This window comes from Ixodes scapularis, unplaced genomic scaffold (genome assembly GCF_016920785.2).
Source record: "Ixodes scapularis isolate PalLabHiFi unplaced genomic scaffold, ASM1692078v2 PGA_scaffold0__279_contigs__length_252992795, whole genome shotgun sequence".
Lineage (NCBI taxonomy): Eukaryota > Metazoa > Arthropoda > Arachnida > Ixodida > Ixodidae > Ixodes > Ixodes scapularis.
The window spans coordinates 209,103,794-209,114,773 of NW_024609835.1; the positions used below are offsets into that span (position 1 = coordinate 209,103,794).

General features: G+C 41.0%; 1 pseudogene; it reads left to right on the plus strand.

The window, feature by feature from the left end:
- Positions 1-4,098: 4,098 nt before the first annotated feature.
- On the plus strand, positions 4,099-10,458 carry LOC120842040 (annotated as a pseudogene).
- Positions 10,459-10,980: the final 522 nt, after the last annotated feature.

Consider the following 10,980-nt stretch of genomic DNA (forward strand, 5'->3'; position numbering starts at 1 on the left):
TATCTATGTGCCGCGAGAGCCGATCCTTCCAGAAAAGCCGAAATCCCAGCGGTGCAAGCATGCGCGAAGCAAAATAGCCTTGGCGACAAGGGAGAAATTGCTTGAGATAGTTTCGGTTTTACACTGAAAAAGAAAACCGAAAGTTTAGATAAAACCTAAGATAGACTAAAGGTTTTGTTAATTTTTTACGAATATAATAAAGTGACATTAATATTATTAATATATTGATTTGCTTAGTTTTGTCTTAAAAAAAAAAAAAAAAAAAAAAAAAAAAGATCAATAAGAAGAGACTTGAAAACTGCGCAAGAGCATCGCTATTGCAATCAGCTTCTGTTCGGCCGCCGCATGGAGTTCCGCCGGGTTCGAGCATCGCTTCCTTTTTACGTGTTAGCCGTTTTAGCGGATATTTTAGATAGCTTGCTTACGAATACCGTGTTCAATAATAGCAAGCGATTACTGAGAGCTGTGAGACGCAGCGTCGCAAGTGGTGGACAGTCATGGCCGACTGGTGCAAGCGAAGGTGAGGAAGTTTCTTTTGTTCCTGCGAAGTGCGCCGCTGTTTCAAACTTTGTCTTGTACCGTGTGCTTGCTAAGCTCTGCTTGACTCTCACTACGCTCTACCCGGTTTTATTTCGTTATTTGAGAAGAGCGTATTTTCAAAATTTATGGCTCTCCGCAGAGTGAGAAAGATTCGCGTGCGGCGGAACCGAGGGCCAGCCGAGGGCCTGTCCTGGGCGCCGTCCCTACGACGGTCGCCCGACGACGCTTTTGCGGAGCGTTCAAGTACAGTCTGACGGCAGTTCAAGCAATCACAAGTCATGCTAGTTCTCACGTGTGGTCCCAACAGTCTCTCGCCAACGATTTGTTTCATAAAGTGGGAGCGAGAAAAACGTTACAAGAGCGAGCAGCATGATTTCTTGCCCGGGCTGATGCCTGTGCCGTACGTAGAAACGGACGATCTCTTTGCGTATGCCGAAGCGGTTCGCTTTCCAAGTTTGCGATTGTGTGTTGTGAATAAAGTGAGTTTGGATGTCACGTTTTTTAGTGGCGGCGAAAGCCGCTACAAAAGGCAGAGCAGTTAGAAAAAGCAAAAGCATGAAAAATTGTTAAAAAGGACCTGAATATTCGATGGAGTTGAAAGGCTACCAATGTACCAACTCGCCCAGTTATTCTTTGTCAAGGAATAATAGCCAATACTAATAAATTAAATAAATGCCAACTTTTAATTGGTTAGAAATTTATAATTGATGCAGTACACCCCTACCCTGCTCTAGTGCTTTTATGATATCAGATAATGTGTAAATATATAGGATAATTCATAGCAACCTTTATGTCCGACCCATTATATTTAATCTTTTCTCTAAAAGCTCGAAGTTATATGAAAAAAAGTGCTTATCATAAATTAAGCCGCACCACTGAATGTGTAATAGCGTATGACTTGTATGTGTGTTCTCAGCAAAAAAAAGGAGGCATTAAAAAAAGGCCAATCTTTTTGTTTGCTCTGTGTTAGAGCTTCTTTCAGGTACACGCAAAATGTGGGTGTCTACATCTAAAAAAGTGTAATTGACATTCCCCGCAGGGCTGCAGGCCTGACTCAGTTGGGCTAGCAAGTTGCAACCTATGGGAACCTGCAGGGACCTGCATCACAAGAGTAAAAGTGACGTCCGCCCACTCATCTTTATTATGGGTGGCTGGATGATACATCGAGCAGACAGGTATGAAGCCACCGTAAGTAAGCGGCCTGTCCCGATAGCGAGCGCTTGACAGGCTTTTCAACCCTATCGAGTGCTGGTTCGAACAGCATTCAGGGCGCTGGGTTTTTTCATGTCATCCCAATAGAGCCTGCTTGTTGCGGAGTAACAGTGCATCCGGACCCGAAAAGTCTCCTGGGAAGCCATTCGACGTGAACATTTTTAGATTCTATTTTATCAAAAAGTGTGTATGTCCCCCTATTCTTGGGATTTCATTCAGAGCTAATTTCTGCAGCGCACTGGCACATGCGGAGAAGCGCACTGAACAAAGCAAATCTATCGCAATGGTGACTCTGCGAGCGCTTTGAAAAGTTTGAATGGCATAAACGACTTTGTTGCGCGAGCTCAATATTTCATTCATTTTATGAAGTGTTAGTATTGAGAATACTTTCCAGGTACAAAATTTTGCAATCAGGAGTGATGTTCAATGCATTCGTATCCATGGGGTTACTTTTTTGCATGACCAATTTTGAGCAATTTCGATAAACTCGCAAAAACTAAGCCTTCGCGAAAATTAGGTCGTTTACAGTAGTACAATTAATCTTGAAACCAATATCAAATACCGTATTATACTAAACTTCTAAAATACAATTTTATTATTAGCACACACAGCCCTGAAATTGGCCATTCTCAGATGTTTTCGTTGTGCCTTCATCAATCCATGTGCTTAAAATGTAGAAGCTGCAACCTTGAATCTTTTCTTTTTTTTTCTTTATGGTGCCTAAGATTTGAGGTAATAAATGTTGTGCCCTGCAGTGGAACACCATTACCTGTAGCATAGCCCTGGGCATGCAAAGAAGGCACACCACCAATGTCTGACATATCAGGCTTTCAGAAACGATATTGTCCGATTTTCCTCACCCTTTTGTCAGGATGAAGTTGTTACTATCTTGCCTTCCTCACATAGTGGTCCTTTGAGCGAATTATGTGATGTTATATCATAGAGTAGCATAGGGTAATTTTCTCTTCTCTTTTTACGCAGGATGTAATGGCATACCATCATCACAAAGGAGAGTGTACAGTGAGGCAGGCTCGGAAACTTGAATAAAGTGATAAGTAGGATTTTAATTTCTGTCTTATCAATTACGCGAAGAACACTGATCATAATGTTTGTATGCTACACGTACATAGTTTCAGTTGGAAAATGCAATGCACCTCTTCTTTATGGCTTTTCTCACACAGTTTCAGAAGACGCCGGTACGTCATTCTCACGAGGAATAGAGCTGCCAAAGATTTCCTCGTTAATTTCCTGACTCATTTTTAAGAGTGCATCTCCCGATGGTGGCGCCTCCGCATTATTATCATCAATTGAGTTTTCAACGGCGTTTCTTAACATTTCACGAGAATGAAGCTCTATGATATGAAATTTCACAGGTTGGAATACAGCCGTTCAAAAAAACACCTTTGAAAAGTCAGCTTTTTTAAATTCAGGCGCCGATTTGTCTGGTCAATTTGAGACCGTTCTTTCCATTCAGAACGCCCGACATACACGGCGTCCCAGATAACTTGCACCATACTTAAACAAACACCGGAGGGCTCTGCAGGAGTGAAATCAACTGTCGTTAGCAAGCGTCTTGAGAAAGTGCACATATTTTTTTAATGCGCCTGGTTATGTAAATAACTAGGATTAATGAGCTAACCTTTCAAATATTCTTTTAAGGGCCAAGATGTCAATTGTAAAGTTGGAGGGCGCTTTGAGAAACACCAAATTCAAGTGTTTCCAACACTTGAATTGGGTGTTTGAAGGCTGGGAAAAAGGAGCATGCAAAGTGCACCTTGTTAAAAATGGTTTAATTGGGTGTTTCTTAATGCGCTCTACAACTTTCCATTTCACACCTCGGCTTTTAAACGAAGATTTCAAAAGTTAGCTTGTTACTCTTAATTAAATAAATAGGCGCATTAAAGCAATTTCGTGCACTTCCGCAAGAGACTTTTTAACAGCGTACAGTTGGTTTCACTCCCGCAGAACGCTCCGTTTTTTTTAAAGTTTGGTGCAAGTTATCTGGGACACACCGCATATATGTACTGGTAGTGTACATTTAGTACACTAAAAACATAATGTAGTGTACTAAACGTGCGCTCATAGTATACTAAAAGTACACTCGAGGTGCACTTATGGTATACTACATATATACTTGGGGTGTACTAAAGGCATACTATTCTGTTTCATAAAAGTGTGAAACTAGTACGATTTCAGTACATACCCCAAGTTCACTATTAGTATACTTTCAGTATACTGATTTTGAACGACTTTTCGCTAAGGGTTGCGCAACGAAACGTCAGGACTGTCGACGTTGTTGCAACGGACGCAACAGAAAGTGCGCCATTTTTTCCGTTTTTGCTTTGTTTCCGAGTTCGTGATCGACATGGCTCCCTCAGGATCTCATTTAAGCAAAAAGACAGCCAAAGAACGTGCTCGAGAATACAAGCACGCCAGCTTTTACGAAGATGGAGGAGTCCTTTTTTTGCCGAGCTTGCGCGAGAGCAGTTGACTATCGTCACAAGTCGACTATTGACGAGCACATCCAGAGCAACCGTCATTGTAAGAATGCCGAAGCAAGAGACTCTTCCAAGCGAAAAAGTGGCGAAGAACCATCTGAAGACGTCGCTGGGGGCTCAGGAACGCCGAGAAAGCAAAGTCGACTGCAGACGCTGGAATCGGCAATGACCGCTGGCGAGGCGAGGCACGACATTGTGCTCAAATTGCTGGATGCATTCATATCTGCGAATATTCCCCTAGAGAAGGTGGACAATCCGAAACTGAGAACGTTTCTACAGTGTCACGTTCGGAACGGCGGGTCGGTGCCTAGATCTGATGCGCTCCGCCGACGGCTTCCAGAATTGTTCGAGAAGCATGAGACAGCGTTGAAAGCTATGTTTCAAGGTACCACGGTGTCGGCAGTTATTGATGAAACCACCGATGACCGATCAAAATCAGTTGTGAACGTGCTGTTCGTCCAGTCAGCCAGAAGTGCGAGTGCTTCGCTACAACCTGTACTGGTGGAAGTTAAATTCGTGGATGAAGTGAACTCGTCCGTGATAGGCCGCATTGTAACGAGGACACTGACGAAGTACGGAATTGAATTCGAGGACGTGACGGGCTTTGTAAGCGATAACGCTGCTTATATGGTGAAGTCCTTTAAGGAGTGCATAAAGCCACTTTGCGAGTGTGCTGTTCACATTACGTGTGTAGCCCATACAGTAAACATTGTCGGCAGCACAATGCAGGCATCTCTTCCCTTGGTGAACAAATTTGTCGCCTGTATGAAGAAAGCCTTCCGTCTGTCGAGTAGGAAGAGAGCTTTCTACAAAGTTCATCTGGAGAAGTGTGGGGTTGAGTGTGCCAAAACACCTCCAGCGCCTGTAAAAAGTAGGTGGAATTCGTGGATTGAAGCTGTTGAGCAGCATTCTGCTTACTTTGAGCACTATCAATCAATCAATCAATCAATCATTTTATTTGCGTCTGTACACGTGTACAGGCACTGGAGGCATGAACAAAAAGCCGACAGATGTCGGCTTGACGAGGTTCACGCCCCCATTTTTGACAAACGGCAAGCAATCGAAAGATAAAGAAAAAACAAAGTCAGATACTTAAAAAAAAAATCACGTAACAATAGTCAAAATACACGTTTAAAAATGGGCTATAGATTACAATGTCAAGGGAAAAAAATACACTCTATATGCTAAAATACAATTGTATGACAGAAATATTCATAGAAACATCAGTTTTAAGGAATGAGATGTTAAATGTTCGATGATAATGTTATTTTCAATTAAATGGTTTAGTAAAAAAGGAAGGCGATGTTTTAGCATTTGAGTTCCATAGGTTGTTCGACTGAATGGTATCCTCCATACTTCTTCGTGACGTACGTTATAAGGTCTAATATTTATTGTTAATTCTGCTATGTTACTAATGTCAGGCGTCTTTTGTTTAATACTTGCTATATATCGAATAAGTAAAGTGTATTCGTACAGTTTGTTTAAGGATAGGACGTTCAATGATTTAAGCAATGGTTTCGTGTGGGTTGATTGTGGTACATTGATTATAGCTCGGATTGCCTTCTTTTGAAGAATCGTTAATTTGTCCAAGTTAGTTGTAGTTGATGTGCCCCAGACCAAGTGACAATAATTCAAATGCGACATGAATAAAGAATTGTAAATGAGAAGCTTAATTTTGACTGGCAAACTTGAACGGAACTTGTTGAGAATGCCAACAACACTTGAAATTTTTTTATTACACTTTGAATGTGGGCGTCCCATGACATGTTTTCATTAAACATTACACCTAAGGTTTTTACATTCGGGACGACTTCAATGATAGAGGGGCCACGTTTCAGGCGCAAGTCAATATTTACCAATTTATTATGTGGCTTAAAAATAATCGCTTTTGTTTTAGATGTATTAATTAGTAGAGCGTTTGCTTCACTCCATTTATGTAAATATTCCAGTGTGTTGTTAGTGGTTTCTGCAAGTGTGTCGATATTGTTAGCTGAAAAAGTAGTGTTGTGTCATCAGCATAAATGATGAAAGTGGTGTTTGGGCTAATCGTTACAATCTCGTTTATATAAATGTTAAACAGAAGTGGGCCTAATATACTTCCTTGAGGGACACCTGTTTTTAACGCTTGTAAGTCGGAAGAATAGTTGTTTATAAAAACAGATTGTTTACGAAATTCTAAATACGATGTTAACAGGTTTAGGGTTAGTCCACGGAAACCATAAAACTGAAGTTTATTAATTAGGGTGGTATGATTTATGCGATCAAATGCTTTAGAGAAATCAACAAAGACACCAAGAGTCAAAAGTTTTTGTTCGAATGATTTTAAAATGAATTCTTTTTGATTTAGTAGTGCGAGTTCAGTGGATCTACCCTTCCTGAAACCATATTGTGATGAGGTTATGAGCGAGAAACGGTCACAAAAAGAAGTCATACGACGATGAATAATTTTCTCTAGGCACTTCGAAAACACAGGAAGAATGGAAATTGGTCTGTAGTTTGAATGATCGTTTTTGTCTCCACCTTTGAAAATAAATATAACTTTCGCAATTTACATTTTTTTGGGAAAGATTCCGGATGAAATTGAACTGTTGAAAATATGGGTAATTATGGGTGTTAGTATGTCCAGTACATATTTAACAGGCTTATTTGAATGTTGTCAATATCAGTACATTTGCTATTTTGAATTGTGTTAAACGTATGATAAACCTCATGTTCATCAGTGGGGGCGAGGAAAGCGCTGCTCTCATTCGGCGTTCCTAAGTAAATTGGTCCATCGCAGTTTTGTGTGCCCTGTACTAGGTTTGCAGAATAATTGTTAAATGAATCGGCTAGGGCCTCTTCTCGTAAGGTTGATTCTCCGACCTTTATCTCGGTTACATCGTTTAGCTGTGCTGACCGGTTCAATAATTTATTGATTGCTTTCCATGTCTGGTCTGGCCTGGACATTGACTGGCCATTAAATAAGCATAGAAGATAGTTATCTTTAAACTTTCTCAGAAGCTTTGTCAGCCGATTTCTATAGGCTTTAAAACAGCATAAATCATCAGAATCTCTGGTCTTCAAAATTTTTCCGTATAGCCTGTTCTTTTTCCTTATCATTTTTAAGCATTCTCTGGTTATCCAAGGTTTTTGTCGGGAACTTTTTGGGCGAATAGGCTGGTATTTAAATGCTATGTTGTATATACGCATAAATTTTGTTATGAAGGTATCGTATGCGTCATCAGGATTACCCAAGTTATAAATTTCATTCCAGTCTGTGGTGTTTACTAAGGACCTAAATGTTTCGAGGGTGGTTGCGTTTACATTTTGGAACGTTGGTAGATCTTCAGTCTTATTTTCTTTGTTCGGAGTGGCGTTGATTGTAAACATATACAGTGGCAGATGGTCGCTTAGCTGTGCGTTGATAACTCCGCCAGACGTGTTGCGTGTATCAGTGTTAGTAACGAACAAATCTAACATTGTTGATGAGGAGCTTGTTATGCGAGTTGGTGAGGTAATAACATTCACACAACCACTAGATTCAAGTATAGATGAAAATGAGCACTGCGCACTTGAGGGACGTAGCATATCTATATTAAAGTCGCCGCCAAGAAAAAGAGCGTATTGACCGACATTTACGAAATCGAGAAACGTCTCTAGGTGTGAAAAGAAACCTTCGATATTACCATTTGGGGGTCCATACATAACACTAAACACTTGTTGTTCACATTTCAACGATAATACTTCTAGGTCATCGGAAAGAAATGAAAAACATGGTAAAATCTCACAGCAAAGGGTATTCTTAACATATATCAACACTCCCCCATCACGTTTGCTTTCACGGTTTAAAAAATATGCCTTGTAGTGATTCATTTGAAGTACCTCTAGCTCATTTTGGTACCAAGTTTCAGTTAGCATGATGATGTCAAACTGAAAACTGAACCCCTGTAAAAGTATACAAAGTTCATCTTCCTTGTTCCGCGCGGTACATAAATTCGATTGAAAAAAAGATAGCTTACTACCTTTACAAGATATAAAGTTTGTGGTTATCTGATTTAGTGTTAGTTCGGCTGAGAAAGCTATCATAAAAACAAAACAAAAGAAAACAGCTTTGTAAACCGGGTAGAATAAAATCAAACATGTCACACTAATTTAGCAAGGTCATCGGTGCTAGTGATAGAAACAATCTTGGAGTTTTCTATTTTGCGCATATATATTTTGCCTCCCCTCGCCCAAGCAAATTTCCATTTCAACTCGTGTTTTTTTTTGCAACTGTCATCCCCAGAAGCTTTTTTAGTTCGGGGCACAAATGCTCATTAACGTAGATAGCGGAACGTGACGCATGACCGAGGTCAGCAGTTGTCATTCGTTTCTTCCCTGCTTTTTCGATGACCGCGTCTCTTTTTGAGCGAAGAACGAACTGAGCAATGACGTTGGGACATGCTCATTGCTTGCCTGCTGGCACGCGGTGGCAAATGTCAACGTCACTTTCCGCAATCGGTTCCTCGATCAGCTCGCCGATCTTCTGCAAAACAGCGGCCAAGTTTTTGCCTCGAACCTCGGGAACGTTTTTTATCTCAATATTTCGATTTCTGGAATATTGTTCACAGAGTGTGAGCCTCTGGCCGTTTTGCTCAGCGTGTTTCTTTATGTTCTCGCATTCCCGTCGCAGCGCAGCGTTCTCAGTCTTCAAGCCAGTGTTTTCTTTTTTAACGGTGGTTACCTATTTCCTCAGATCTTCAAAATCTTTGTTGAAGTTTTCAAGACTAGCCTTGATCTCTCTCAATTCCTTCCGTAGGTCCCTTTCAAAGCAGTTACGAAATTCGCGTAGATCTTGTTTAATTTCTTTTTTTCAGATCGTCGCAGAGTTTTGCAAGGTCAGCACTCATTTCAACGCTTCAAGCACAAAGGCGAAAACACGCTAAAGACGCTAAAGGCAGCGGCGTCAGCGGATTGCTCAACGGTAAGACGTGTTAAGAAAGATATTGATTCCAACCTGTGAATGTTTGAAGGGTGTAAATTATGATGTGGACGATTCGCTGCCGTCGCTGCCAAAGTGGTGGTCACAGCCCGCAGCCTTCTTTATGCTGGTCCTGGTGGTGGCGCTGTGTTGTCCCGTCCAATTCCGTCCAATGGCTGCGCAGCAGAATGTCGATTGCGCTTGGTGGATTCGGCACGTGGCAGATGGGTTCCGTGAATGACGATGTTCCAGTGCTTGTCGTCGATGGACTCTGTGAATGTTTGAAGGGTGTAAATTATGATGTGCACGATTCGCTGCCGCCGCTGCCAAATCCTTCTTTGCTAAGGCAAGTCTATGAAAAGTATGGAGACGCAGCGTGTGTTGATTCTCTTCTGGAACTTTTGAATGAACACTCGACCGAGCTTAAGTACAGCATGCGATGCATTGCAGTATTTGGCAAAAAAGTTGCAAGCCTGCTGAAAGCATCAGAGGGGCAGCGTGTAGCCTGCCACAAAGCGTACAATGCTTTGTTTACACTCTGGGGATATTTGGAAGCAGCTGCACAGGAAGATTTTGAAACACAGCTGAAGAAAGAAAACATTGCACGCGACGAGGGCCATCGGATTGCAAACAAAATGAAGGCTGCAATGAGTAAAGCGGCCAGCAAAGCTTTAGTATATTTGGAGAAGTCTGACACTTGGAAGTTCTTCAAGAGTGTGAGGTGCTTGGATCCTCTGCAAATCGGGTGTCTCTCGGAGCAGAGATCAGAGTTTGCAAGTGTGCCTGGACTTGGGGAGGACTCACTAGCCCTAGCTGCTGAATGGCAAGTTTACCTGAAGTCCGCCCAAGAACTCAAATCAAGTGACAGGGACTTAGCACCATTTCTTTCTAAACAAGAAAAGCCAGGTGAAGATTTTGATGTTCTGGCTTTCTGGGCAGGGATGGAACCCCTGACTCCAACACTTTTTTCCTTTGCCCTTAAATACCTGTCAATGCCATTCAACTCAGTTGATGCAGAAAGGTCGTTCGGTCGATACGGTGACATTATGTCCCACAAGCGACACTCCCTCAGTAAAGAGAGTACCAAGCATCATTTGATACTCAGTCACAACAGCTTCCTTTTAATTTGATGCAAGCAAGCATCAAAGTGATTAATAGCGTTCAATAAATAAACTGTTACATGTACCTTATGTCTGTTCAATGTTACCGCAGAATTTTGCAGATTCCTCTATCTGTATTTGCAGAATTTCAAATTTTTCACCGCATAAAGTGAGGGGCTTTAAGTATTTTGTGTCAGAAAGGGATTGACGATATTCGAGTTGCAAATTAGAGAAGCTGTTTCTGAAAGCATGCGCTGCCTAGCGCTGTAAGACAACGGAGAACATTTCCCTAGAATTACTCGTATCGGTAGTCGTATTTGTGGCTTCTGAAAGGTAAAAATTGTCGGCCTTTATTATAAATACTGGGAAGAACATAAAACCCAAGGACGGATGTCGTCTTGTGTTTTATGTTCTTCATATTATTCATAGTGTCCTTAACAGCACGCTCTCCGTTCCAAGTATATGTATCTCGCTTCCACTTCATATCATGAATCTATATTAGCCATACAAACAGTGGGCCAAACTGGACATATTAGCAAAATATGAGATTATGTATATATATATATATATATATATATATATATATATATATATATATATATAGATATATATATATATATATATACATACATATTTATATATATACCGGGTATTTTTGCGACGACTTGCAAAAATCCTAAAAATTAGGGCG